We start from the raw sequence: 6,000 nt of genomic DNA, 5'->3' as shown, positions 1-6,000 counted from the left end.
TTAAAGGCGCCTCCGCCTAGCCGCATGTGTATTACTACATTGATAGTACCTGCACTTGCACACTGTAGGCAATGGGGGCACCCATCATCGTCACTTTATTCTTTATTCTTTTAGTGACAGATGAATAAAGGAAAGGCCGGTCACACGTTGTTACTGTTGGGGTTCCTACATTGTGAATCTCTCTCTCTCTTGCTCTTGCTCTCCCGTGCAAGCTTCAATCCTTCTCACCTTTCAACTGGTATCAGAGCATGGTTGCTTAAGCATTCGAGCTTGGTCCGTGGCTCCTTTAGCATTCATTCGAATCCCTACACCATTGGTTCTCACTCTTGGTAGCCGTATTCGACTCCTTCACTCCCCGGCTTCCCCAGCACCTATTCGACCCATTTGGGCACCCTCAAGGCATTGCTTCAAAGGTATTGAAGCATTCTTTTGAGTGTTTATTTTAGTTTGTAGAGTACAGCAAGAAGGGGCAACCATAGCTCCAACCATTGGAGCTGTCTTGATTCCAAGGGGCATACGCAAACATGAAGTAATAGGCTTCAGCCCACTGTTGTACAACAACGATTTATTGTTCAAAACTAATATTTTTAAGCCCAAAAATCAGTCCAAGATCATGGCAATACATGTCTTACATCCCCCAACAATTGGTCATCAATAGATATCAAACCGCTTAACTAGGAAGCACCAAACAAGCATAGGCATCAACTACTAGTGTAGCATTGACATTTAATGTCTATAAGCTGCTCTAAACTGTTTCAAAATAGTGCTACATGACCTTAGATCAGTTTCCAAGGCTCGGGAGGTGTCAAAGCATGTCAAACATCAATGCCAAGGGTACCACAATGATATGGGAGCAAGGCATGACCTTCAGCAAGCAAGCGATGAGTTGTCCAAGGGGCCTATAGATCATGCGCAAATCACACTGATCTGCTAATGGCTTCAACTGATGTTGTTGTGCTGGTCAGGATGGTAAGGAAGCTCCAACGGGTGCCAAAGAAGACACACAATAAGCCTCAAGCAGCCACAAGATGTCGATGTCAAAATATGGAGCACCGGAGCTTCAATGGTATTGCCCTCTCTCTTCTCAGACATGTAGCCCTATAATCAACATGAAACCCTGAAGAAAATGAAGAAATACCTCTGACGCAATGTCCTGAGAGTGTCCAAAGGGGCCAAGAAGGTGCTCGGGAAGCCGAGGAGTAATGGGAGCTTGAGAGAGTTGACTATGGCTGCCGGGAAGGAGACCCAATGAGTATAGGTAATCAATAGGAAGTTAAAGATGCCACGAACCAAGCTCGAGTAGCCATGAATCCATGCTCTAATACCAGTTAAAAGAAGAGAAGGATCGAAGCTTGCTTGGAAGAGCTATGGCGGGAGAGCAAGAGCAAGAAAGAGAGAGAAAACAAATGGGAACTCCAGCAGTCACAATGTGTGACTAGGCATTCCTTTATTTAAACTGTCACTAAATGAATCAAGAATAAAGTGACAATGAAATGTGCTTGCCACCTCTAGTGTATGCCAGGAGGCATATTTCACGATGGATTCCGTGCCATAGTGGATTCCGTGAGGTTTTACAGTGGATTCCGTAAACTTTGTTGACCGGGGCTCATACATAAAGTGGATTCTTTGTGCGAGAAGTTGATGGGGACGCCTATCCTTTTCGGGCGTTTCATTAATTTAGTGTGTACATGGGTGATTCCATAGCGGGTGATTCCGTAAAATGCATATTAAATTAATAAAGGTTTATGAGTTTAGAGTGCGCACTCGTAATAAATTAAGGTTAGGATTGATTTCTAACCAGTTGATTTATTTATGTAGCTGAAGACTGCTAGGTATTCACTTTTGTCGGTTTAATTGTATTATTTTACTAATGATTGTGAATCCTTCAGTTGATGTGTAGAGATAGCAGCAGTGGCGGAGGAAAGCATTGAAGGATAGCGAGTATTTGAGTTATCACTTATATTTTGATGGGCACATACCTTAGACATGGCGCCTATATTTTGTCGCGCCTATTTATTGAGGCGTTGGATATTTGTTTATTATTTTGTATGCGCATGGGCGCACGATTATGATATTTGTATTTGGACATTGTATTGGATACGCCTGACTCTTTGGGCGCCGCCCATTAGCTTTATTTCTATTTTGTGCTAAAGCAAACTCAAAAGCCAAAAGTGTGCTATTTTGTAATTTGGGCTATTATTTGAGCTTGAAGATGATTAATACATAAAATACATGCTTTGTGGAGCGCTCACACAAGGCATGGGGGAAGATTGTACCCAATTGGTCTCTTATTCATGTCGTGCATGCTTTTTACCTTGAGTTTTGTGCAAAAAGTAGAGTTCTTTTGTTCTTAGGGACCTTCTGACATTCACTACGTGAGCATACGGCATCCGATCTGCGCACCAAGTGGTGGGTATTATCAGTGTAGTAATACACGGGCAGCTAGCCAGAGGCACCTTTAACCCCAACCTTCTTGTGACCTTTGTCAAAATAGCTTTATGATGCACTTCAATTCCATGTCTTTGTTTGGAAAAGTGGTGTTGAAAGCATATGTCCATCATCATTAACTATATCAACATATTTAGTACCCAACTTAGACAAATAAGACAAATATATAAACTATGCAAATATATTTAGTGCCCAATTTAGACAAATTATCCTGTTAGATTACTATTGGTTCATCAAATATTGCAATTCAATGTATACTTTCCAAGTGTATAATTTTCTATGAAAGTAATCTACCAAATCATTTAACATGACAACTTTTTCAATCTTGTTATCAAACAAGTTGCAATTTCACCCTTATCGATCTAAGATAAGTTTGCAATGAGTGGTAATCCAATGCCCATATCCCTTTGTCTAGATTAGCACATGATTTTTAACATAATTAAATTAAGTAATGCCACTTTTCTAGTTAAAAAACCAACTAGCAAATGTATATTTGTTGCCAAAACATGATAATAAATGTTTTGATGCATCTTTGCTTCCATGGTAAGCCAAAGGGCTCAAAAGATATGATTAGACATACTTCTAGTGAAAGAAAGACACTACTCATTAGAATAGAAAAAATGTTGTCCAAAGCATGCTCATTAAGTAAGAAGCCCCAACTATATATGCTCCCATCTTTGAAATTTTTGAAATTTGAAATCCCCATCAAGTCAAACATGGCAAAAACACCTGCAATTATCCAAGATGCCACTTCATGTGACAATAGTCACCCAAGCAATTCAATGCCAACCACTCAACAACTTTCAAAGGAATCACCACAATTCACCAAGCACTATTTAACATTCCCATTGCCATGCATCATCATTGTCACGACAAACATGTCCATAGTCTTACTAGTACAAAAATTAAGATCCTAGCAATAAGCCATTGGTGAAAAAAAGAGGAAAATTTTTTAAAAATGATGAAAATTGAATCTACCACCAATAAGTCAAACAATGCACATACTCTTACAATTGCTCCAAGATTCATGGACCAGCATCCCTCCAATTGTTAAAAACTCCGTATATTAAATAACAAAAATGCATGAAGAGCCATCACAATAGCTCTCCACATACACCAATATGCAATGCATTGGAAAACTAACGATGGGCATGAACATCTTGTTGACTAAGTGGACAAGGAAACCTCAACTACAAACGCATCCTTAACTAACATCACATAAACATGCCACTCCAATAGTGCAATGTGGCTTGGGCATGACTTAGTTTGAGGCCAATGTCTATATGACCAAAGGAGAGGAAGCACTCATTAAAATCAAGCCATTCTAATAAGTGTATGCCTCATGAAATCCACCACATACAAATGTGACAAAAAATGTGATCTCTTGTACCAAGGTGAAAGGAAAAGACTGACCACCTCCAAATTTGAAACACTACTAGGATAACTAATATACCATCCACCAAAAGAAGCATGCATATTAGACATGAGCACTATCCCCACTCCTTTTGATGAAAATAATCATGTCACACATCCAAGATACCACACCTTGCAAGGGACATCCACATTCACTTGGACTTCATGGTACTATGAAAGTTGACATTGTTCTTTTACCCTAGAGTTAAATTCAAGATTCAATGGTTTGTCTAGGGTGAAATTATTATTATTAGACAAATGGAACTCCTACATTAGAGTTGCAACAAAATGTTTTCCATGTGCTATTCCAAAGCCAAACATTGTCTACAATAGCAATCCTCTTTATGGCCCCTATTCTACAACCATTAGAGTTGGAATTGAATGTGTTCCATGTGCTCCTCCAAAGCCAAATACTCTCTAATAACAAGGGACAATGCATTCGAGCATTGCCCCATTGTAGGCTTTTGGTCAAGAGGTTTCCTTTCAAGGCCTTCAAAAACACCCCATAAGAACTTCTAAATATGTTAATGGCTTTATGAGAAAGTGGTTCCTCAAATTCTAGAAACTAACCAAGATGGGGATACACATGCAATGCTAAGAAAGTAAGAGTGTTTTGGCATGGATAGCTTTAAGGGCACCCCAACCATTGGCTGAACATTATGCAACTCAAACAAATACAAGGTATCACAGCCTTTGATGTTCTCTAAGAAGATGTCAAGTATGAGAAAGTGACTCCTCAAGACCTAGAAATTAACCATGTGATACACATGTAGTGCTAAGGAAGAAAGAAATCAATATTATGAGTCCTCTAAGATGCCTCAAAGGTGCATAAGATAAACTGACAAGCTCAAGATTCATATACAATTCACTTCAAGATGCCATTGGCACAAATGAATACAAACTATCAAGGCTATGACAGTTACTTTATAAGTTAATGACCCTAAAGAAGATTGGTGCTTAGGTTTTTTTAACTTCTCCATAATGACTTTGCACCTCAATAAACTGTCCATTTGCCCTCTTTTCTAGCTACCTTTATCTTGGCTATCTCCCCTAGTCGTGCTTCAAGTTGTGCTAGTATGAGTTCATCTATGATCCATAGTTTGGATTCCTTAAAATGAGTAGAGGGTGGCAAAAGAAACTGTAGCATGCCAAGTAAGCAAATCCTATCTGGAGAGCATTTGATAACTCAATCAAGTCCAACTACCAATGAAAAAGTCCTTCAAGCAAACCATATGATTCTGCACACCCGATGAAGCATCAAAGTTCAATGCATTTGTCATAGCCCTTATATGCCAACAACCCCACAAGCATAAGAAAGTAAAGAGCACTTTCATATCATCTAATACGAGATCCACAAACTTGAAAAGTCCAAAGACCTAGTCCTTTGGAATCATTGATAGCCCAACCACTCGAAACCAAATGGCCGATAGTAGTGACGAAACCTTCCGTACTTTGCGCGAGTAAGGAACCGACTTTAGTGCTTCAATTTATATTGTACATCTCCAAACTCTAAAGTTGCTTGGTTATTCCATTATTTGGTATGTGCCAAGGTTTCATCACCCAATCATAACCTAAATTTTCTAAGATGACTTTGAACATTCTTAGCGGTCTTTATCCCTTTATTTCGTCTGGAGTTTGTTCGTGCCACCCATAAGGAACTTTTGTTCACACAAGATTCAATTTTATTTTGCAATGTAGCCTCATTTACTGTACAAAAAATAGTGCCTATCATAATTTGTCTATCTTCTTCCTTTCATGTTCTAATTTCCTTCCATACCTCTTGTACTTGTATTGTTATCTTTGGCTTTATCTTCAATCTTCTAATTAGTTGTAGTCACCCCCATATCCAACTTCTACTCTGATTAGGACAAAAGCACATATGCACCTTTGAAAGTGAGTCCTTCAAGGTTGAATTTTCTGCTTCCAAGTTGTAAACTTGTTAGCGTACATATACTTTCAATGGGCTTGCCTCTTGGGTTAGCTTAGGTAGAGCAACTAGGACGGTTGAGAGTGTCTTTGGATGCATATTACTTTTAGGTCACGAATTCAAGTCTTAGCCTCTCCCCTAGGTGTAGCCCTTGCACCATTGGGGGAGGTCTGCCAAGAACAGACTACTGTGTGGAGAGAACTGCTGTGTGC

The sequence above is a fragment of the Lygodium microphyllum genome, chromosome 21 (assembly GCF_053477565.2).
Source record: "Lygodium microphyllum isolate KBCC chromosome 21, Lygodium_microphyllum_v1.1.10, whole genome shotgun sequence".
Classification (NCBI taxonomy): Eukaryota; Viridiplantae; Streptophyta; class Polypodiopsida; order Schizaeales; family Lygodiaceae; genus Lygodium; species Lygodium microphyllum.
Note: the sequence above shows the minus strand (reverse complement) of the source record.